This window comes from Papio anubis, chromosome 5 (genome assembly GCF_008728515.1).
Source record: "Papio anubis isolate 15944 chromosome 5, Panubis1.0, whole genome shotgun sequence".
NCBI classification, from domain to species: domain Eukaryota; kingdom Metazoa; phylum Chordata; class Mammalia; order Primates; family Cercopithecidae; genus Papio; species Papio anubis.
The window spans coordinates 131343182-131367587 of NC_044980.1; the positions used below are offsets into that span (position 1 = coordinate 131343182).

A 24406-nucleotide genomic window follows, 5' to 3' on the forward strand; every position below is an offset into this window, starting at 1 on the left:
CAAGACTCCATCTCAAAAAAAAAGAAAAAACCGGTTGGGCGCAGTGCCTCATACCCTTAATCCCAGCACTTTGGGAGGCCGAGGTGGGCAGATCCCTTGTGCTCAGGAGTTTGAGATCAGCCTGGGCAACATGGCAAAAACCCATCTCTACAAAAAATACAAAAAAATTAGCCAGGTGTGGTGGCGCATGCCTGGGGTCCCAGCTACTTGGGAAGCTGAAGCATGAGGCTCACTTGAGCCCAGGAGGCAGAGGTTGCAAACAACATAAGAGAAATGGAAACCAGCAAGTGCCAGTGACTGGTTCTTGCTCATTCTCCCTTCGTTTATGGGAACTTCAGGGCCTGCAAGAGGTAGAGCACCTCTAAGGGGGACACCCGCACTAAGTCCCACTGTCATCAGAGCCACAGGGCTGGACAGTGCTGACTTTTCTCCCTCTCGCAGGGGAAAGCCTACTGACACCTGTATTCCAGGCCATCAACAAGCCCACTGGTTGTCCAAGAGCTCAGGGGCTTCCTCTCTCCTGCTTTTTCTATTCTGGCTCCTCAGCCTCAGGTCTGAGCCACCGAAAACCCTCTCCAATCTGCTGGAACAGAACATCACAAACTGCTCCTGTGGTGGTCTGGGCCGCCAGTTCCCCAGCCTGCTGTTGCTACTGGAAGAAGACTATGATGTCAGTAATCTCTCCCATGCCAGTCCCTTTGTAGGTGGAGGGTGCCCATTTGGAAAGAATCACATCTAAAGCAGACAATTCAGAGCAATAGGGACAATGGAGGAAGGAAGAAGTGCCAAATGGGTGAAGCCGTGCTTTAGCCAGGCCCCATTATGCCTACGCTTTTCCCAAGGCCCAGCCTCCCCACATGGCCGGTTCAGGCCCATCTGCCCAGCTCTCTTCCCCTTGCCTGCTCCTGGGCCCTGTCAAAATGCCAGCTCTTCTTTTCTCTCTCCCCTCTGCCTTCCAGGCCCCACCTGGCCCATCCCCAAGATGTACAAACTTCCTAGCTGGAGGCTGGCTTAGCAGCAGGCAGGGTAAGCCGGGCTGGGGCTAAAACAGTAGGTGTGAGCTGATGAACCTGTGTTCCAGAGCCAAGGGTAGATGGGAACACTAAGCAATTGAAATGTCACCTGCTTCCTGCTCCCCTTCCCTACTGGGACATGGTTTCCCTAACAGCAGACTTTGGAGACGGAAGACCTGTGCTTGACTCAGATCTGTCCCTTTCTAGCAGCTACCTTTGTACAAGTTGACCCCTCTAAGTCTCCACTTCCTCTTTTGTAAAATGAGGGCAACAATTGGGGTAATTTGAGAAGGAATGGTAAACTGGTAACTGAGGTACAGCTCTTAGCTTTTAGTTATCCTTCTCATGCCCTGCCCTTTGGGTCACCCTGAGTGCTGGTCACACAGGAGATGCTCTCTTGGCTGCTAGGGGGGTTGGGATGCCCCAGGAGGCAGCCCACACCTTGCCAAGGAGCAGCCAGAGCCCTGAAACCTCCAGGAAGAGGTGGAAAAGCCTCTATGTTGTCTTTCCACAGAGCCAAGGGAGAGGGTGGACAAGAACTTAGGTGAGAAGAGGCACTGTGGGTGGCGGGGTGGGCTGGGGTCTCATTTCCATAGTTTTGTCCCAGAAAAATGTGCTGGGTATTTTTCCTGCCTGGCCCTGGCCAAGTTTGAAGGAGGAATCCCTGCTGGAGATTGATGTCACAGGCTTGCCTTCCCCTCCCCAGCCTCATCCTTGGTGATTTAAAGAAATTATTTGGACATAGGAGTTAATGGAAGCAGGTTGCTAGTGTGTGGGCGAATCCATCACTGTCTCCCAGCATTCCAAGAGTGGATCTTTCACGGTGAGATATCCTAGAGCGACTTTCCAAGGTCTGAGAAATAGAGTCTACCTTGGGAGAACAGGGCCGGGGGCAGCCTGGACAGGGATTTTAGAAAGCTGGGGTGACTGCACACTGGTTCTAGGGCCTGGCTGGAGGGCGTTCTCTTTTGTTTACTTATGGGGGAAGGGAGGGAGAGGGTATTGGCGCAGATAGCGATGCTGCTTCTCTACCCTGTCCTCAGCTGTCTCCTGCCCCGGGAAGTGGATAGGAAATAGATGGGCACATCCCCGCAGCCCACTGCTCAGGATGAGAAGGGCTGTTTTTGCAGCTGTCAGTGGCAGTGATGAAAGAGGTGGAGGTGAGGGGAGGAGGGGGTGCTGTTTGATGGAGCAGTGCTGTTGGGGGGAAGAGGACTAGCTCCCCTTCCTTCCATTCCCCCATTCTCTCAGCTCAGCACTTCCTGGAGGTAGCATTCTGGGAGGGAGCTGCTTTGAAAGCACAAAGAACTAGTGCTGGAAGGCTGGGGGCTGGGGAGACGTGAGGAGGAGAAGATAAGTATGCAGGTGGGGGCAGACTGCCCCCTCGAGCCCCACACACAGCCAGGTCTTCCCCACAGCCTAAGTATGTGATGTGTGTGTGTGTGTGTGTCCACACCTACATGTAGTGTGAGCGTGGACTTGCAGCTATGAAGTGTTGACAGGGAGAGTGACTAGGGACAATGCTGAAGCTTGAACTCAGGAGGTAGAGGATACAGTGAGCAGAAATCACACCACTGCACTCCAGCCTGAGTGACAGAGCAAGACTGTCTTAAAAAAAAAAAAAAAGCCGGGCGCGGTGGCTCAAGCCTGTAATCCCAGCACTTTGGGAGGCCGAGACGGGAGGATCACGAGGTCAGGAGATCGAGACCATCCCGGCCTACACGGTGAAACCCCGTCTCTACTAAAAAATACAAAAAAACTAGCCGGGCGAGGTGGCAGGCGCCTGTAGTCCCAGCTACTCGGGAGGCTGAGGCAGGAGAATGACGTAAACCCAGGAGGCGGAGCTTGCAGTGAGCTGAGATCTGGCCACTGCACTCCAGCCTGGGCTACAGAGTGAGACTCCGTCTCAAAAAAAAAAAAAAAATTTTCTTCTAGCAGGACCAGACAGAGACTCGGAGGAAACACTTTTATGACTTGTCCAGACTCCCTGGACTGGAAGGAATCTGGCCTCTGCCTCGGGGAGATCAGCAAGTGGGGCAAGTCTCCAGCTATGGCCAAGGCTGGCTGGGTCCTAGGCTGGGGACAGTGTAACCACTGACCCTTTGCCAGCCCCCAGTAGCTCACCCTGGTCTGACTGTCTTGGCAGAACTGAATGTCCCAATTTTCTTCGGAACTTTTCGCCAGGTTAATCTGTGTTGCTACGGCCCATGACCTGCTCATCACCTTCTTCATCATTTAAAAAAAAAAAAAAAAAAAGGCTTTTTCTCTTTCTCCCAGATCTTACAGTCCTCTGTGACTGTTCCTGGCCCCATCAGATGGGGATGGGCTGAGCCTGGACTACTGAGCTGGCCGGCGGGGTACAGCACATTCCTCACCCGGAGCTGACACTGTTAGGACTTTCTTCCCGGTTGTCTTCTTCGGGCTTCCTCCTCCCCACCCTGTCACCCCAAAGCCTCCCACACTCAGGAGCTTCTGCTTCCAATAACAGGGCCTGTGTGAGCACTGGCTTAGGGGGATGGCGTGGGGGGTACGATGCCTGTAGCTGGCTCTTTGGCTTCTAGCACCTCCAACTTCTCTCTGTCTGAAGGATGGAGGGCAGTCCTGGGTGTGGTGGTTGGTGTGGAGGATGGGACCTCTGGGCTGCCGACAAAGGCATTGCCAGCAGAGCTGAGGGCACAGGCCCAAGTCTGGAGTCTGTGGACTTGTCCTTGGGATATGCCCAAGTCATCCCTAGATCTGGACCCTTCTATCTGACCAAGTCATCTGTTCCCCCCAGAGCAAACTTGTCCAATCCACAGCCTGAGGGCCACCAGGCCAGCTTTGAATGCAGCCCAACGCAAATTCATAAACTTTCTTAAAACATGATTTTTTTTTGCGATTTTTTTTTTTTCTCACAGCTATCAGTGTTAGTGGGTTTTTTTGTTTGTTGGTTTGTTTTTTTTTTGAAGGGGTGGGGATGAAGTCTTCCCCTATCGCTCAGGCTGGAGTGCAGTGGCACAATCTTGGCTCACTGCAACCTCCCCACCTCCCAGTTCAAGCGATTCTCGTCCCTCAGCCTCCCAAGTAGCTGTTATTATAGGCTCACGCCACCATGCTGACTAATTTTTGTATTTTTGTACAGACAGGGTTTCGCCATGTTGGCCAGGCTGGCCTCGAACACCTGACCTCAGGTGATCTGCCTGCCTCAGCCTCCCAAATGTTGGGATTACAGGCATATTTTTTGTGTGGTCCAAGACAGTTCTTCTTCCAACGTAGCTCAGGAAAGCCAAAAGATTAGACACCCCTGCCCTAGAGTCTGGCTCTGTAGAAACTCCCAGGCCTTCAGGGGTCTACCTCATCCCACAGGGCCACAGGATTGCCTTGGGGTGGGGTGGGGTTGCCCTATCCTCTTTAAATGTCCTGACAGTTGGCTGGGCGTGGTGGCTCAAGCCTGTAATCCCAGCACTTTGGGAGGCCAAGACAGGCGGATCACGAGGTCAGGAGATCGAGACCATCCTGGCTAACATGGTGAAACCCCGTCTCTACTAAAAAAAAAATACAAAAAAACTAGCCGGGCGAGGTGGCGGGCGCCTGTAGTCCCATCGGGAGGCTGAGGCAGGAGAATGGCGTGAACCCGGGAGGCGGAGCTTGCAGTGAGCTGAGATCTGGCCACTGCACTCCAGCCTGGGTGACAGAGCGAGACTCCGTCTCAAAAAAAAAAAAATGTCCTGACAACTATGGGTGGATACCCAACCTCAGCTCCAGCCCAGCCCTACTGAGGCATTAAGTCTGGAGCTCTCTAGGGCAGTAGGGGGTAGGGAAGAGGCCTTCTCTGATTGAAAACCTGAGGAGAAGAAAATTGCGTGGGCCTGTAGCCTTTTCTTTGTGTCTCTTAGCTCTTTCACCAAGGATGTTTTCCCTGAGGTTTCATCTAAATTCTGCCAGCTGCAGTTCTAGCCCATCTTTAGCTCGTGGCACACTGCAGACTCCTGAGACACCCACCTGTGCAACCAGTGTGGGAATGGACCAGTGAGGTGCTCATCTGTGGAAAGGGCCAAGGATGAGGAAACTGTGTCAGTTTAAAGCCCATCGCAAATCAGCCTCTTCATCCCTCTCAAAGGTCAAAAGCATGACGGGGCCTGGAGGAGTGTTGGTATTTTCAGGGAAGAAGGCAGTGAGGATTTGGTAGCAGTCCACCCTCCTCAGTCACATCTCAGATCTCCTTGCTGAAATAAGGCCTCAGCTGGGCCAACAGAAGACAGGGAACTTAGGCACCTGGAAGAGGTGCAGACCTTATCCATCCCCCTGTGTGTCTCCCCACCCCGAGCCTGATACCTGGCCCTCTGTATAGGGGCAAAACTTTTTCCATTTACAATGGAATTTACTCCTTTTCTCCAGGACACTGGGCATTAGCTGGACATCAGCGTGTTCAGGGAACCTCAGGCTTGAGACAGAAATGAGGAAGCACAGAGGTCAAAGGCTCCTTCCTGGCCAGGAGTGAGTTTGAAGTTCACTGGCACTGCAATTAGGAATGACTTCCCCAGAGGGCAGGGAAGGAGGAAAAGAAAAGGAAAAAGGAATGGCTTCCCTGACTACAGCTCCAGAAACCGCATTTCCATAGCCCCTACTACTTAGGGAACTGGGAGTTTGGCCCAGTTTGGTGGTGGCTCCCCAGTAGGCAATCTGAAGGCCTGGGGTAGGGGTAAGGAGGGGAGTGTAGCGATCACTCCTATTCATTGACACTTCCCATGGCTAAGGTGCTGGTCAAGGCATTTCACGTGTTTTCTCATGAAATCTGCAAACTACTCATTGAATTAGGACTAATCATGATTTCTATCTTATAGATGAGTAAACAGAGGTACACACAATTATAATAAAAATTAGAATAGTAACAATAATGATAAAATTTTGACAGCTTTTTTTTTTTTAATTTAAAAGAGATGAGGTCTCACTATATTACCCAGGCTGGTCTCAAACTCCAGGCCTCAAGTGATCCTCCCACCTTGGCCTCCCAATATGCTGGGAGTATAGGCCTGAGCCACCATGCCCAGCCTTTAACAGCTTTTTTTTTTTCTTTTTCATTTAACTTATTAATATTTTTTAAATCAGGCAGACTCCCGAGCCAGAATAGGCTCAGAGAGACTCCCAAACTGCTTTAAAAAAAAAAATTGACTCAGTGCCAGGCCTGGTGTAAGCACATGACGTATATGATATTATTAAATCCTAAGAATTCATCATATTATCCCCATTTTCATCTAAGGAAACAATCTGAGCAAGAAGTGACTTCACCAAGGTCATGGAGTCTTAGAAAATGACCAAGCCAGGAGCCAAACACACTTCTCTCCAATTCCAGCCAATGCAGCCTGTGCTGCTGATCCCTTGGCAGGACTCTGCCTCCCAAGGGGACCATGGTGGAGCAAGCAGGTGGTGATGGTGGAGGGTCCTGCTGGCCTTTGAAAGCAGGAGAACCCTTGCCCGTGGGCTGGGCCAGGAGCTGCAGCATCTGCCATGCTGGGAAATTGTGGAGAGGCCCTCCTTTGCCCCCACTGCATCCCCACCTGACAGGGAAGGAAGCTTTGATGCTGTTTTCTCGCCCACAGGGGACTGGGGTGTGTAAAACAAACTCACAGCCTGCAGGAAAACAGATCCTGGAACAGCCCAAACAGAGAGGCAGGAGCTGTTTGCTCTGGCCCAAAGCCCCTGCCTCCCTGCTCAGTCTCAGATGTGTGCCTCCACCTTGGCATTCTGTCTGGGCTTCCTGTCAGTCTCTGCTCTCTCTCCATCCTCACTGTGAATCTTGCAGGGCTGCAGTTGCCTTGGTAACATGATGGGAAGCTCTTGAGGTTTTCTGGAACCAGAGAAGGCCGTGGAGGGAGGACTCAGGCTCTGTTGGGCTGCTTGTCACAAAGGGAAGAAACTACTCCAGTGCTCCCTGCCCCTGCCAGCCAGTCCTTCCTTGGGTCTGACCTCAACCTCTTCTATTGCATCTACAGGAGCTTTGTTTGGGTGGCCTTTGGGGCTGGGCCTGAGAGGACGGAGCTGTCACATACTGCTCTGTCCTTGGAGTTGACTGCCACTGTCACCAGAGCTAAATTCCCGTTTGCTTCCATGACCTGGCCCTGTAGCCCTAATTGGTTTTATGAAGTTCAATGCCTGTTTTTTATGAGACAGATAATTACGGTGCGGGGAGGTCAGGTCCTCCTCTCCTGGACCTGGCGGGGTCTCCAGAATTGCTGATTCTTCAATTGGCTCCAAGCAGGCTGATGGGATCAGGGTGAGCCGGATGCAGTCAGGCCGCGGAAGGAGAGCGAGTCTCCACCTTCCAGTTTCTGACAGGATCAGGGAGGAAAACGTGCACCGCCTGCCCCGTGAAGAAGCCCACGCCTGTGAAGTGGGCACCTGTGATGCCGTCTCTTATGGGTATGAGGGATAATAGGCAGTGGGGTGGGAGGGGGGAGCTCTTTCAGGCTAGAGGAATCCAACATGGGGCTGCCTGTGGCTGCGTGAAGAAATCCTCAATCTTTGACACTACGGGCACCCCGTGAAGATGTTTTTTACTCCGTCTCTCCTTCTAGTCTTCTTCCTTTCCTTTATTCCACAGTCTCAGTTCGAAATATGGCCTATTTCCTCCCTATGTCTATGTCAGTTTCCGTAACTGGTCTCTCTCCCTCCCCCGCAATTCCCCCCTCCCACCCTCCCCAGGTGAGAGTTCACTTGCTGTGTCCTGGAGGGCAGTTCTAGAAGGGTGGTGATGGAGGGGTGGGCAGAGCAAGCTGTTCTGCTGACCCTGGATGGCTCCCCTCCAATCCTCCTGGCCAGGAAGACCGGGGCAGGTAGAGGCTTCTGTGCTTCGCTCCAGGCTGGGAGCAGCTGTCCACAATTGTGCCTCCTAGATAGGGTGAGAGGTTAGCCCCATCCCTAGAACAGGCCACACAGCTGTGTGCCCTGTGTGTTCGGCCCACTCATGACAGACACAGACCTGCACTTTCAGACTAAGCCTGTTGCTGGGTGTGGCTGTGGGACAGGATGACCTCAGGAAGACCCTTACCCACTCCATGATTACCAAGCTCCCAGCTTCCCTTGCTTTCTGACTCAGTGGCCAACGCCTCAGGAGTTGCCTTCTCTTTAGAGGAAGGCCAATCTTGCAGGAAAGAAGGGAGGAGTGAGACTGGGGCCCAGGTCCAAAGGGCCTGGGGTCCCTGACTACAGAGGCCAGCTCCTTTCTACCCCTCCTCCATTTAATTAGCTAATGTCTGTAAAGGGCTGGGCAATGGAAAAGCCCTATACAAATGTTGAGCACAATTTCATTTCCAAGACTAGACAAGAATATATTTGCAGACTTGAGCAAAAGGTCACTGGGCCTGCCTGGGACAGAAGGAGGACTCCCTGCAGGCCCCGGAGGGAGGACGCCCCCTGAAAGACTGGGGCAGGAGAAGGAGAGGCCACGGCGGAGGGCCGGCATGCCTGTCTCCTTGGTCTTTAAACTGGGTCTCTTGGTACCACGCCTGCTTTGCACTGTCCCCTGTTCCTTCTGAATCCCAGGGTCCTAGAAACTGACCCCTCTCTGCAGGGACCACCCTCAGAGACTTTTTGCACCAGAAGATTATGCTAATATCCACAACAGCTGATATTTATTGAATATTCACTGCATGCCGGCCTGTGCTAAAGGGGCCGGAGCGCTCCAGCTTGGGGAGAGATGGCTGCCTCTCTGCAGCAGGTGAAGGAGCTTTTCCAGTGCAGGGAGCCCCGTGCACGCTGCAGGCTCTGCTTGAAATCTTTCCAAAATCTTTGGGAGGTGGGTATCACTTATCTTCTCTGACCAATGAGAACAGTTCCTGGTTTTGTGATCTCCCAAGTCCCTGGTGTGGATGTTCTGTGAGCTTCTGAATTCTCCTCTCCTTTCCCCACTGACAACTCTCCTGGCCCTACACTCATTATGAAAGAATATTGAGGCCAATTAGCCTTGACAAGCTCCATGCCCAAGGGGCAGCTTTACCGTTTCTGGTGCTTCAAGACCTGCTCAGGCCACCGATGTGTCTCTGCCCACTCAGAATTCTAGGAGCAGCTCCCGCTCCATCTCTGGGCAGGACCTGGCTTTGGGTCAGGGCTAGGGTGAAGGAGACTGGGAGAGGGGAATAGCCAGCCTTAGCCTCACAGACCCATAGTCAAAGGGAGTGCTTTGGGAGGGCGAGAGGAATAGCAAAGCAGGGAATGGCGGGTTCAGGAAGAGGCAGGCGGGACAGGGAAGGGAAATGGAGAATGTGTTTCCAACATCCCCTGGGTTTCCTCTGTCCCTGTCTCCTTCCCCCGCTGAAAGCTGAATGGAGCTGGCTGGCCTTTCTGGGAGGCATAGTCCTCTAGGCTCCCAACCCTGCCAGCCTCCTCTCTGTCCCCAGTTGCTCCCTCTCTGGCTTCTCTCCAGAGCCCAGGGCTTCCCTGTGTCATCAGTTCATTATCATTCTGATAAAAGTCATTAGTCCTTGAAAAAGCATGACTCCCCAGCTGAGGCCAGCCCCCTCTAACCTGGGGAGGAATACAGATGGATGGAGATGTGGGGGTGGGGACAGAGGCACAAACACAATGACACTTGTTTCCAGGGGGGTGTGTAAATGGACACAAACCCACTGGCGCACACGGCGACACACCTTTATACACAGGCCCAGGGATGTCTCACATGGTCACCAGAGAGCCCACAGGGCTACATCACTGGACCTATGCTCAGCTGCTTCCAGTCCCAGAGAATCACTCAAACTGAGACCCAGCACCCAGCAGCCTCAGTCTCCTGGAAACACAGAGGCCGGGCTCGGCAGACTCTGGGGGCGGGGGCAGGGAGTGGAATAGGGAGGCCAAGGTTAGAGATCTCGAGTTCCATTAGCCACAAGAAGCGTGTCTGGAATCTAAAAGTGCAGGGACAAGGGCGCTGCAGAGCCGGTTCCTGACAGTGCAACCCCATTTCCTACCCCTTCCACTACCAGGAAGCTCCTCCCTGTCAGCAAAGCCATTTAGGGATTAGAGCAGCTCTCAGTAAAAGCTGCTTATTCAAAAGGTGCTTTCAGTTCATTTGCATTCACTTCATGGATAGTATAATGCTTGGAGGAGCTTCCTCCTCAGTCCCTCTTTGCTGTCCCCAGGTTGAGTCCCTGGCCCATGCAAGGTATCAGTTTGGGCTGGGCCAAGCTTTCCAGCGACCTGGGAATCTTGTCAGGGAGTGGGAGGTGATAAACACTGGCCATTAACCCCTGGTCCTCAGAAGGCAGCTCCAGGGACAGCTAGGAGGGGTCACAACTGGAGTGTTTCCAAGGGAGAGGAAGGGGGCCAAGGTCTGGAGAGGCCTCTCAATTCCCCCGGGGTCGTGAGCCTGGTCTCCTTGGGAAGGAGCTGCCCAGCTGCTGTCTGCAGATGAGGCTGCCACAGGGGAGCAGGCACAGTCAGCCTCAGCTTTGAAGACCTTCTCTTTGGCAGCCACCCCACCCCGGCTCCATGCATTCAGTTCATTCAAAGAGTATATAACTAACACCGTGATGTGTGAAGCTTGATGCTAAGTCACTGGAATACAGTATTGACTAGGCAATGTGGCCCCTGCCTTCACAGAGATTCCAGTCCAGGAGTGAAAAGCCACAAAAAATGAAGACAGTAGACAATATAGAATATTATGAATCGTAACTAGTACCACAAAGTGAACAAACAGGGTGCTAAGATAGAAAGTAATAGGTCAGGGCCGGGGGGCCTTCTTCAGGTGGGGTAATCGGCAAATGGTGGTGACATAATACACCTGCAGTTGAGGTTGCAGGGAGCCAGCTTCGTGCCACTACACTCCAGCCGGGGTGACTCTGTTTCCTAAAAAAAAAAAAGGAAGAAAGAAAAAATTTATTTCTTTCTGTGTGTGTGTATATGTGTGTGTGTGTTTTTGAGACAGAGTCTTGATCTGTCGCTCAGGCTGGAGTGCAGTGGCGTGATCTCGGGTCACTGCAACCTCCTCCTCCAGGTTTCAGGATATTCTCCAGCCTCAGCCTCCCAAGTAGCTGGGATTGCAGGCACGAGACACCATGCCTCACTAATTTTTGTATTTTTCGTAGAGACAGGGTTTCACCAGGTGATACGCCTGTCTTGGTCTCCCAAAGTGCTGGGATTACAGGCATGAGCCACAATGCCTGGCCAAGAATTTCTTTCTTGATTTGTCCTTTCATCATCTCAAAGGTGCATCGTGGGATTTCCCATCCCAGCTCGGGGAAAGGCATGGCTGTGCCTCTTCATCTCCAGATCAGCCTATGGGGAGGCTGCTGTCTTCTGGACACTCTAGTGAACCTGCTCACCTGCCTGCTCTGGCACATCTGACAGAGCTGGAAAAAAGTTGTCATTTTCGGGGAGGGGTCAGTTTCAGTGCCTTCCCACCAATTGGTCTGGAGCATATCCACAGTTCTGTACACTGGGGAGTGTCCAGTTCAGGCCTGGCTGAGTCAGGTAGATCCAGAGCTGCCCACCCCTCTCCCCAGGTCAGGGCACCAGAGACCCTAGAGCCAATTCCAGCTTCCCTGCTGCTCCTCTCACCATCAATCAGGAGCTGAGATGTCAGAATCAGGACTGGGGGAAGCAGGCCATTCACATCCTGAACCACCCCCCAGAGACATAGGAATATGAGGCGAGGATCCTGAGTGCGAACATTTACAGGTAGCATTCAGGATTGAAAACTGATTTATAATCTGAAGGCAGGCAGGAGGGAGCGGGAGGAAGGTGGGAGCTCTGTGTACAGTGCAGCCTTGTGGGGTGGCGGTAATTATATATTACATTGAACTGTCCTTGCAGCACGGTGAAGGGCGGTGGGAATGAGACTCTAAATCACGCTTCTGTGATGCTCCCCATAGCTCACCTCCCTGTATGTGGCCCCAGAGCCCAGGGCTGACACTTCTCCTTTCTCCCCAGCCCCAGCACCACCCCCCTGCCCCCACCATCTCACACACACACACACACACACACACAGAGCCCAGTGGCAGGGCCAGCCTGACTGACTGGGGGAGAGCAGGAAGATGGGATGTTAGCAACTCTGGCAGCTTCCAGGGGCTGCTCATCCTGCAGGCCTCATTGTTTATTGCCCTCCCCACCACCCCGCCACCGCCAGCACTTCCCACTGTCTACCCTGCTTCTTCCACTGGGGCCTGTATGTGGGCTGTGTCATCTGAAGAAGACATGCCTATTCTCCCTTCATTCATTCTCCCCTGTAGCATCTCTCTTCTCTATACCACAGCCACACAGCCACCACCTTGGTTCAAGTGGGGCCTCATCACTTCTCACCTGAATTTCTGCCACCATCTCCTAACCAGTCTCCCTCTAGCACACCCCTACTCCTAGTCCATCATCCTTTACCTCGTTGCCATGGTAATCTCCCTAAACACACTTCTGACCATAATCTTGATCTCGTTGGTCTGGGAAGTGGGGATTGTCCCTGCTGATACAATAGTTTTGTGCTCGTGAGCTATTATTATTATTATATATTTTTGAGACAGAATCTCGCTGTGTCGTCCAGGCTGTAGTGCAGTGGCACAATCTCGGCTCACTGCAATCTCTGCCTTCTGGGTTCAAGCAATTCTTCTGCTTCAGCCTCCGGAGTAGCTGGGACTGCAGGTGCGCGCCACAACACCCAGCCAATTGTTGTATTTTTGGTAGAGACGGGGTTTCGCCATGTTGGTCAGGCTGGTCTCAAACACCTGTCCTCAAGTGATCTACCCACCTCAGCCTCCCAAAGTGCTGGGATTACATGCATGAGCCATCATGCTTGACTGTGAACTATTATTATTGTAATTAGACAGCTCTGAGCCTCAGTTTACTTGACTGTAAGTAAGGAGTGGGGAGAGGTGGTCAAACGTTGTTTCCTGAAAGGAACCAACACATTCCAGCTTCTTTAAGAAGTCTGCCCGGGCTCTAGGTGGGCTGGTGCCTGCTGGCTCACCTCCTGCCCTGCGCTTTCGGTCCAGGAGGAACACTGGTACTCATCTGTCCTGAGGGGCCATTTCCAAGACTAGACTCTGATCCTTAGGGCCAGTCACCTGGACTTCCCACCAGTCTCCTGCCCCTCCCTCTAGGCTTTGAGTTTCTGGTTCAGAGGGATGTGTTAGTGCTTAGTGGTGATAAGAAACGGGTCAGACGGCTCAGGACTTGAAGTCTAGCCCATGACTGTGCACAAAGTTTTGGAGTGGCGTACTGATTGAGAGCGAGGACTCAGCTGCCAGACTGCTTGAGTTCGAATCTTGGCTGGGCTACTCTTGAGTTTGGCTAACCTCTCTGTGCAGTTTCCCTGTTTCTAAAATGAAGATAATAATTGTACCCATCTCATAGAATTGTTGTGCAGATTCAATGAGTGAACATACGGGATTGTTCCAGCTGATAAAATAGCTTTGTGCTTTTGAACTATTATTATTGTAATTAGACTCCTCTGAGCCTCAGTTTACTTGTCTGTAACAAATCTCCATAATACCTTTCCTTCCTGCTTCAGGGTATTGTGAAGCTCAAATGACACATTCCCTTTGGAAACTCTTAAAGGCTTTACAAAGGTAAGATATTATCATTATTTATTATCAGGTACTTGTTCCTTGGGGTTTTCTGCCACATTCCCTTTAGAAACAAAGCAGTTTCCTTCACCCTCCTCTTACCCCAGTCTCAAGGCAGAAAATCGTGGTGTCTTGGAGACAGGAGCAGCCATGGGGCCCCCTCCACCTAGGCAAGGGGCGCATAAGGCTGTGCATACAGACATATCTCTGATAGAGATTATTTCAAAGGAGGCTGCTAATTAAACCAAGAACAGAGAGCTTGTCAACATTTTACACAATTATCCCCTTCACTGCAGAGGTGAACCCAGGTTTTGTGGGGCCCAAAGCTTGTACAATTTGTGGGGCCCTCTTTTAAGAAAAAAAATATAAGATGATGAACATGAATTAAGTGCAGGGTTTGGAAGGGGCCTGTACAAATGAGGAGCACTGCCCCCCAAGCTTCATTAGCTTCACAGAAAATCCACCTCTGCCACCAGGCCAGGTATGCATTTGATAAGGACTTGTCAGTTGGTTGCTTATGGCCAAAACAAACCATTTTTTACCAACCACTGACAGGCCAGGATCTCTAGAGGACAGGAGTGCACAGCCTGCACCCAGACTCCAGAAGTTACCCCGTTACTAGGCTGTGGCTCCTCCACTGCCTTCACCTCAGTCTAATTGTTCCTTTTTCAAGACCCACCATCTATTTATTTTTGCTTTCAATACATTTGCATGTGATTTACATAGCGTTAATATTCAGCCTCATGTTGGGAACTCTTCCTCTGCCCTGGCTTAAGCTAGATTCCTGGGACTTGGTTACCAAGTGAGATGTAACTTTCTCTCTTCTCAAAATGTAGAGGGAAAGAAATATACATCTAATTTGGGGGAGGGTGGGAGAAGGGACAATGATGACATTTGTCTCGGAGTCCGTTTCTAGTCTCTGGCCCTCCTAGTCTATGTCTTTCTCCATATACCCCCACTGTCCCTACTCACAGCCCACAACCCAATTCCACCTCAGTTTTCTGATTATGAAATTGGAAGCGCACCTTCTCAAGGACACATGTGCCTACCCAAATGCTGGGCTCACTGGGGCTCAAGGGTGCAGCCTCTGAAGCCAAGAGGCACATGGCATAGAGGTGCCAGCAGACAAGAGCACACAGGGGTTCTTCCTCAGGTCCCCATCTGGGAGAATCAGCCCCTTCCAGTCCCCCTGCACAGTTCGGAGGCCCGGTTTATGTGATTCCCCTAACTGACGGAAACAGATGGCAGGTGGGAGTATGTGTGAGTGTGAGTGAGGGTGTGTGTGTGTGTGTGCATGCACGTGAGCTGTACATACATAAAAGAAATGTGCACACATGTGTGAGACAGAGAATGCCCACGTGCACATGAGTATACCCCCCCCCTCCCCACCGCAAGACAGGCAGAGGAGGAGGAGGAGGTGAGGATGTGGGAAGGAAATTCTTGGTTTAAAAAAACCACATTGTGGTTCTAAATGTCATCAAAGGTGAAACTTGCTTCCTTAGCCCTGCCCTATAAAGGGAGGTGAAAAGAAGTCAGCAAGGCAAGAAAAGGTCTCAGGGCAGGGATGGGGCAGCCCTAGTGTCAACAGTGACATCACTCTCCCAGACCCCTCCGCTGAGTGGTGAGTCACCAGAGCCCAATCAATACCAGTCTTTACGCAGTCATGAGCCAGCTCATGCTTCCATCTCCACGTGGCCCAGGCCTCACCCCCATGGTCCGCTGAGCCTCAGCTACCCCAGCCCTGGGGCTTTGCTCTCTTTTAAGCCTCCATCAGAGAAGGCAGGGGTCCCTTCTCTGGGTAAGGCAATCAGAGACATAAATGAGAAGAGAGACAGGAGAAACACAGACTCTTCTGTATGTGAAGGGGGTTTGGGAACAGAAGTTGAAAACTTGCAAAGCGAGTCTGAGGAAGAGGCAGAAAAAAGAGAATGGAAAAGAGAGTGAGAAGAGAAAGAAGAAACAGGAAACTTGGGTTGAAGAAAACAAGAAAAGAGCCCGGCGCGGTGGCTCACACCTGTAATCCCAGCACTTTGGGAGGCTGAGGTGGGTGGATCACGAGGTCAGGAGTTTGAGACCAGCCTGACCAACATGGAGAAACCCCATCTCTACTAAAAATACACAAATTAGCTGGGGGTGGTGGCGGGCGCCTGTAATCCCAGCTACTCGGGAGACTGAGGCAGAAGAATTGCTTGTACCCGGGAGGTGGAGGTTGCAGTGAGCCAAGATCGCATCATTGCGCTCCAGCCTGGGTGACAGAGCAAGACTCTCTCTTGGCAAGCGGGGGCGGGGGGAGAAGAAGAAAAGAAGAAGAAACGGGGTGAGGGAAAGCCGACAGCTGTGAATTCTCACTTCTCAGGATTTTAGGACTGCTACTTCATTTTCCTGGCCCTCCAATCTTTTATGGGTCCCCCAGGTCTAGTGATGTAGGAGGAAGCCCAATACTGTAACCAGCACCTCTAGGAGAGGACTCCCAGTGTCTATGGTATCATCACACCTACCCTGACACATCTCAGCTTGGTCCCACCCTCCTTGTCAGAGATAGGGGTTGGAGGGATTAGACATCGGTTGGGGGAGCAGTTGTGGTGGCTGACGTCTGTAATCCCAGCACTTTGGGAACCTGAGGTAGGAGGATTACTTGAGGCCAGGAGTTCAAGAACAGCCTGGGCAACATAGTGAGACCCCATCTCTATTAAAAAAAAAAAAAGTAAAAGAAGAAGCAAAGAAAAGAAATTGGGGATGGGAGCAAAAAGTGAGAGGCACAAAAGGGAAGGCAGTACCCACTGGGGCCGCTCTGGTTTCTCTCTTGGGACCTCAGTTTTTTCCCAAGACCTTGGCACCTGCCCAACCACTGTTCCTTCTGGCCTGGCCCTCATGCTCAGTGGCAGCCTGAGCGTCATCCTTTGTCACTGATGGGAATCAGAACAGGGGCCCCTTTATCTGACAGTGAGAGCGACTCTGCCCAGTCTCTGGGACTCGAATTTCCCAAGATGCTGCTTATTCCTGTTGTAAACTGAGCTTCTCCAAGGAAATCAAAGCCTATATCTGAGTCAACGAGACAGCACCAGAGTGGCAAGGCTAGGCCCTCATGAGACCACAGATGGCTTCTGTTAGAGACCCCTGTCTGGGGATTTCTTCCCCTACTCACTCTGGTTGCCCGTCTCTACAAATAAGAAGGTCTGCTCTTCAATTCCCACTTCTTGACTCCCCATCACCAACATAGTGATAACAATAATAGCAGCCATTTAGTGGGTGCTTAATATATACCAGAAAACTTGGTAAGTTTCTTTCTCTCTTTCTATTGAGACAAAGTCTCACTTGTTGGCTGGGCTGGAGTGCAGTGGTGTGATTGTAGCTCACTGTAACCTCAAACTCCCACCTCAGCCTCCTGAGTAGCTGGGACCACAGGTTTTGACATGGCACACTGCTAATTTTTAAATTTTTAGTGGAGGCAAGGTCTTGCAATGTTCCCACGGTGGTCTTGAACTCCTAGCCTCAAGTGATTCTTCCACCTCTGCCTTCCAAAGTGTTGGGATTACAGGCATGAGCCACAGCACCTGGCTGGTAAGTTTCTTATGTACATTATTTCATTGAATGCTGCAACAACACTATGGAATAATCACCATTGTGGAGCGTGGAGGAGGAAACCAAGGACTCCAGAAGTTGCCTAAAATTTCACAGCTTGAGATGGAGCTGAAATGTGAACCCAGATCTGTCTAAATTCAAATCCTCGGCTTTCCACTTTGCTTATTTTTATCTTCCCTGCCTCAACAATGCATCCTCCTTTTGGGTTTTGAGGTGCAATTCAAATCTTTTATCTCCCGGAAGTATTCATCCACTCCTCCCTGCCTCAGCTCTTGCTCCCACCTGCACCATCCTTAGAAGGCCCCTGTGCTGCCCCTCCTGCGGGCTCAGGGTAGATTTGGAGTTCCTCCTGTGTGGTCCCTGGGGTTGAGGTGATGAAAAAGATAGTGGTCAGGCCCTCAGTTCCCACTCTCCAGGGAGGAGGAGGGGAAGGTGAATGTGGCTGGCGTTTTGCACTAGGGACAACCACACACAGTTGTTGGAGAGGTTTAGGGGCCTGTGGTGCCTTGCATTCTGGTTCCCATCGGGAGATACCTGGCCAGGCTCCAGAGCCCCACAAATGGGAGTAAAAGAATGTGGAAAACTACCGGTCCTCCAGGGAGCTGGGAGTGGGGCAAAGGTGGAACAAGAGCTCCTTTTCCACCAGGACTTCTGTCCCTAAGAAGGCTGGTGCTATTGTTTACCCACAGGGAAGTCACAATTTCTAATGCTCAAGACAGAGGCAGCCTTCATTTCTAAACCTGTGTCCCTCAGGGTAGGAGACCTGTTTCAGACCTTGGAAGCCTCCCACGCACCTCCTGATGAGCTTGGTAAAAACCGTGTGCAACTATGGCTTTCAGGCCATCCCAGGGCCACCTCCCACCAGACACTGTCTCCAGGCCCATGGCAGAGGGCATGTTCTGGAACTCCACCGGAAGACCCTACAGGCCAGATATCCTTCAGAGACTCTGTCAGCAAGTGAGGGAGAGATCTGCAAACAGAAAGAAGAGCAGGGCAAAGACAACTGGATGTGCTGGCCCAGGAAGAGGAGCAGCCACACAGGGACAGAGAGTGGAAACCTAGAGATGAAACAATGCAGCAGAGAACAGCCATCCTCCCTTCCCTGGGGTCTGGGCACAAGCGAGGCAAGGTGGCATTAGGCATGATTTAGGGCAACCCCTTTTTTAAATATATGGGAGTTGGCCAGGCACAATGGCTCATGGCTGTAATTCCAGCACTTTGGGAGGCCAAGGCAGGTGGATCACCTGAGGTCAGGAGTTTGAGACCAGCCTGACTAACATGGTGAAACCCTGTCTCCACCAAAAATACAAAAATTAGCTGGGCGTTGTGGTGCATGCCTGTAATCCCAGCTACTTGGAGGGTGAGGCAGGAGAATCACTTGAACTCGGGAGGCAGAGGTTGCAGTGAGCCAAGATTGCACCCTTGTACTCCAGCCTGGGAGACAGAGCAAGACTCCATCTAAAAAAAAAATAAAAATAAAATAGGCCAGGCAAGGTGGCTCAAGCCTATAATCCCAGCAATTTGGGAGGCCGATGTGGGCAGATCATCTGAGGTCAGGAGTTCAAGACCAGCCCGGCCAACATGGTGAAAATCCTGTCTCTACTAAAAATACAAAAATTAGCCAGGTGTGGTAGCACATGCCTATAATCCCAGCTACTCAGGAGGCTGAGGCAGGAGAATCACTTGAACTCGGGAGGCAGAGGTTGCAGTGAGCCAAGATTGCGCCATTGCACTCCAGCCTGGGAGACACAGGGAGACTCCGTCTCAAAATAAATAAATAAATAAAATTTAAAAGTGAATAAAATAAAATAAAAATAAAAATAAATATAAGGGAGTTGAGGCTCAGAGGGTGGACAGGAACTGCCCTAGATCACGCTGCTCCTGAACACATTCAGTGTTCTGGGAGCAATGAGAAGAAGGGGTGCTGGCTCCACTGTCTTCTGGGAAGCAAGGGGACTCGAAGGGGAGGGGTCACAATTTCTCTACTCCCACCCCACTGCACTTCCCAAAGGACCTCAGAGGCTTCCATCTTTCATCTATGAAATTCGCAGGGCCCTCAGTTCCTTGTTAATAAAAGTGAGGACAAGGACACCTCCTTTCCTTCCATGCAGGGCTGTAGTGAGGCTCTGCTGGAAATAATGCACGGAGAAGAGCTTTGCAAGTGCAGGGTGTTATTAAGTTTGTGATTAGGCCAGGTCAGCGAGGGCTGCAGGAATAATGGGAGGATTAATGCCCAGGACGTGGCAAGGAGGAGGCTAAACTCTGCCCTGTCCTCTTCCCTCGGTCACCTGCCCTGAGAGAAAGCATTTGGTGTTTCCAAATTGACTTAAATAAGAAATGTGTGGTGGCAGCAGCCTTCTCTCACTCAGCCTTCATTTGCCCAAGGCAGAGAGATTTTAATTTTCGAGCCATAATGAGAAAAAGAAACTCAGGATTAAAGAATATTCCTCTGAAGCAGTCAAAATAGCTGCCCAGACTCTGAATCAAGCCGAGAAATATAAATTAAAAACTCCCTCTCCCTCTAGCACCAACTGGGCTTGAAGATGCCAGGCTGAGTGGCTGGTAAGGGTTCCTGCAACCCAGGTCCTGGGGTCAGCTGGCGGGCAGGCCCCACCCCAGGGTGCTGATGGGACAGGGAGCCAGAGATGCACCCACCCACTCCCCGGAGAGATTTACTTCCACCAAGGCTGGCTCCCCCAAGCTACAAGCCTCCCGAGTCAGGTCAGGCCCTGAATGGTGAGCTCAGAAAGGGGGGTGACTTCCTGGTCACCACTGTCTAGTCTCCTAAGGCACAGAGATGCTTCTGTCTGCTCTTGTTTGTTCTTCTCCCAAATGCTGGCTCACATGCTGCAAACCTCTTTTTGTTTCCCCTAACTCAGGCCAGGGGTCCTGGGAGTGGGAAGGAGCTGCCTGAGAAGGGGGCACCTGAGCCTTCAGCCTGGATTCTTCTGAGCTTCAGTCTGTTTCCAAGGGAATGCCCTTCCAAATGCACTTGCACTTGGGATGGTAGGAATGGCAAGGAGCCCCAAGAAAGGTGTGTGAGCCCCAGGGCCAGGCCATACCCTTCCCTGCCCACTTGAAGCCTCAGCTCCCATGGCTCTCCGAAACTGAACATCTCTTGTCCCACCCAGCCCTCCTATCTTCTTGATTGCCTTTGACCATCTCCTTTCTCCTTCTCCTTTTCTCATCTATTTATCCAAGAAACATTGAATGTGTGGCCTACTGTGTGCCAGAGTCTGTGCAGGGGTTAGTGGCTACAGAAATAAACCAAACCCAATTCCTGTTGTCAGGCAGAAAAGAAAGACAGGTGACCTGAGGATTATGATATAGCACAGAACACACTGGACAGTGGAGTTGGGTGGGTGGCCAAAAACTCTGAAGTCAGACTGATCTGATTCAAGAACTGTCTCCATCTCCTACTTCTTAAGGTAAGACCTCAGGCAAATTGTCTAGCCTTGATAAGCTGCAGTTATTCATCTGTAAAATGGGGATGAGAATACTTTATAGGATTGCTGTGAAGATGAAATGACATAATCTTGGTAAACTAGTTGGAACAGTGGCCAGCATATGGCAAACACTCGTTAGAAGCCAGTTGGTATTATTGTAAGTGTTTTAAAGGTAACACTGACATTCATTACTCCGTACTGGGTGCTCACAGGTGCCATGCCTACAGCAGTGACTCAACTGTGGCCCTTGTCCTGAAAAGTACACAATCTATTAGAGGTGACAGATATGTAAACAGATGACTGAAAAAGTGCAATCACTGCCATTATCACTCGAAAAACTGTCATTTTTTGAGCCCTGATCATGTGCCAAGTACAACGCAAAATTTTAAAGTACATTACCTTTAACTCCTTGCTAACCCTGTGAGGGATCTATCATCTCCATTTTACAGAGGTCCCATAATCATTAGTAACTTGTTCAAGATCAGGCCATTTGCAGAATGAAGTATTGACTCAAAGGAGAGCAATCAACTAGACCTGAAAAGGGATCAGATCTGAAAAGCCTTCAAAGAAGAGGTGATCTTGTTTTTTTACAGACAGGGTCTTGCTCTGTCACCCAGGCTGGAGTACAATGGCAAGATCATGGCTCATTGCAGCCTCAAACTCCTAGGCTCGAGTGATTCTCCCAAGTAGCCGAGACTACAGGTGTGTGCCACCATGCCTGACTAATATTTAAATTTTTGTAGAGACAGTGTCTCACTTTGTTGCCCAGGCTGGTCTGGAACTCCTGGGCTCAAGCAATCCTCCCACTTCTGCTTCCCAAAGTGCTGGGATTACAGGCATGAACCACCACATCTGGCCAAACAGGTGATCTTTGATTGGGATTTTGAAGAATGAATAGTTTTCCAGAAGCCAAGACTGGAGAGGAGTGGCATGGCACAGCACTTCTGTGGGCCTGCAGGAGCACTGGAGCTTCGAGCAGCATCCACAGGAGTTCTCAGGCCTAGAGGTCCTTATGTCCCTAACAGCCATTCCGTCGTGTGCCTCAACACCACATTATAACCTAAATAAAAGGAGGGTGATTATTTTAGAGAGATTATAGTCAACAGCTTGAACCCAGAGGATTTCAGCTAAATCATAGAGCTGAAATAATTGCATGGAGTTGAAGTCCCTCATCCCCCATGTCCAGGTGCCCAGCAAGTCAGGGGGTGTGGGTTGGGCTCCCTAGGAGGCTGGGAGGCCACAGACTGGGCTGGAGTCAGGGAGACAGTCTCAGTGACCTTGGGAAGACTCCACCAGATTTGGGGCAGAGAAAAATGAAATCTCTTCCTGCATTTCAGTCCCTTCACTTCTGCTCTCTGCCTGTTCACTCCCCTCATTTCCTGCCCACAGTCAGCAGGGGAGGCGGCCATCTTGGTGCAGTGGCAGGTGTGGAGGCTGGAGCCAGGATGTGGCACTGGAATCCATCTATCTGGCTGGTTCCACACCCGGGGAAACCTGGACTCATCATCATTAGCATTCTGTTTCCTTGCCCCGACCAAGGAGGCACAGGCAACCTGTGCAAAGGGCAGCAGCGTGGAGGGGGCACGCCTAGAGCAAAGCAGCCCTCAGAGCTCAGAGCCCGAGTCTCAGGGCCACCCATCCTCAGCCAGCGCAGGGAGACACTTCTGTGAGCCGCTTCTGGTGCAATGTAGGGTTGGAGGAAGACCTTGGGGGTAACTTTAGGATCATAACATGGTGAGGCTTTGGTGCTTGCGACAGATAGATTGCAGATGGCTCTCCAAACACCTGTCCCTATAATGTGATTTTGCAGGAAAAGGGTTGGATAAGGTCCCTCCCTCAGGCGGACCTACCCTCCACCCACTCCTTGAAGCAGCCCCGGCAGCCTCACAGGCCTAATTCATTCCTCACATTAAGAAGCAGCCCTGGGAGAGAACAGCCCCTACAGAGCAGGAAGCACGTGCACATTCCAATAAAGCACTCAAAGAGGCAATTATTTCTGGGCTGCCTATCCCAGCCCAGAGTACCAGAAGCCAAATTTCCAGAGCTGCTGTCATTGCCTCTGGCTGTTGGCAAAATTAAACTTCTTGAGAAATCAGAACGAGCTGGCCCCCAGTGTGAGGGGTTGGAATTATTCCCCTGCCCAGGGCCCTCCATGTGGAGCTGGGTGTGGGTGGGGATAGGGGGAGATTATGGAGGAAGGGAGTGGATTGTAGGCTCCCATGAGATAGCACCTACCTGTTCTGTGTACACACTGAAACACACATGGAGGCCAGGCATGGTGTAATTGCAGCACTTTGGTAGGCTGGGGTGGGAGGATTGCTTTAGCTCAGGAGTTCAAGACCAGCCTGGGCAACATAGCAAGATCTCATCTCTACAGATAATTTAAAAAATAGCCAGGTGTGGTGATGCATGCCTGTGGTCACAGCCACTTGGGAGGCTGAGGTGGGAGGATCGCTGGAGCCTGGGTGGTTGAGGTGGCAGTGAGCCATGATCATGCCACTGCACTCTGGCCTGGTGACAGAGGGAAACCCTGTCTCAAAAAAAAAAAAAAAAGGAAAGAAAGAAAGAAATGTGTGGAATGGGTACTAAGTCTGCCTGTCACACACTGGGATGTTACGCTCAGTAATGGCAGGGCCCATGTGTTCTTGCTCACTGCCACTCCTCCAGCACCCAGGACAGTGCCTGGCACATAGTAGATGCTCGGTAGACACTGATTACTGAGTGAGTGTGCCAGATCTCATGATAAATGCGGTGAGACTCTTCCCTAGCCTTTCATCCAACACAGGTTCCATGCAGGTACCTTGAGAAACATCAGTACCCTACCTCCTCATCCTTCCCATGGGATGATGCTATGGGATCCTTAGTAAATGCCCCACAAAGTGAGAGATGGGCTCCTTGAGACACGTAGGGGTGGCAGTGCCCTGATTGGGCACCACACAAAGGGGAGGCACCATCTGATGTCTCAAACCACAGCTTCCTCTTCTACCCACGTCAGAAATATTTGCCTGCCTTGCTTCCACCCTCTTGTTAGGCAAGTACCACTCACCCCTCCTATCTCCAGTCCGCCCCCCATCCTCATGGTGTGTCTCTCTTAGTGTACCAGACACCTCTTGTGCACCACGACCAGCTCCACGCTGGCTTCAACCTGTTCATGCCGCGTGACCTGGCAGTGCCACACCCGCAGGGCCCTGAATTCACGCCCCTGCTCTTTGCCCCAGGGCTTCTTTGTTGGCAGGAAACTGCCTGGCTTTCCTGCCTGGGCAGCCCAGTGGTGCAGGGTAGTTCATTCCCTGGGGGAAACTCTTGGCAAGGGGAGTGGGAACTTGCCCTGGGTGGACAGTTGTGAATTGTTCATAAAGCTTTTCAGAATGCTCCCTGGTTACTTGAAGCTGTGACCAACTCAAAAACTCTTCTTTGGGCTCTCCTCTGTTGTCACCTGCTCCCTGGATCACAGCCTTTGATCAGGGTCAACTTTCAGGGGAGGTCGGCTTAAATCTCCCCCGCTTCCCTCTGCCCTCTCTGCCTCATCCACCCTGGTTTCCTTTTAGTTCTTCAGCTCTTTCCCACACCAGGGCTTGCCAACAAGCTTTCCACATTCCCTGGAGTGCCTTTCTCTCTGCTTGGGAAATCTCTCAGTTGAGACTTACATGACCGGAAGGAAGCAGTCACGAGAACATCAGAGAGAAAAAGTTCCAGGCAGAGGGAACAGCCAAGGCAAGAGCAATGAGTTAGGAGTGAAGTTGGCATGCTCAGGGCAGAGCAGGAGGGCCTTTGTGGCTAGAGCAAAGTGAGAGAAAGAGGGGCATAGAGTGCAGTTGAAGAGACCATGTGCAGTTTTGTGGGT

General features: G+C 51.4%; 1 protein-coding gene across 1 annotated transcript in view; it reads left to right on the top strand.

Moving 5' to 3' along the window:
* Positions 1-24406, top strand: part of CTNNA1 (catenin alpha 1) — a 315972-nt gene that overhangs the window by 29531 nt on the left and 262035 nt on the right. The window contains exon 2 of the mRNA XM_021940205.2: positions 13480-13537. The gene's annotated coding sequence lies outside the window, so the exon portion shown is untranslated. The remainder of the gene's footprint in view (positions 1-13479; positions 13538-24406) is intronic.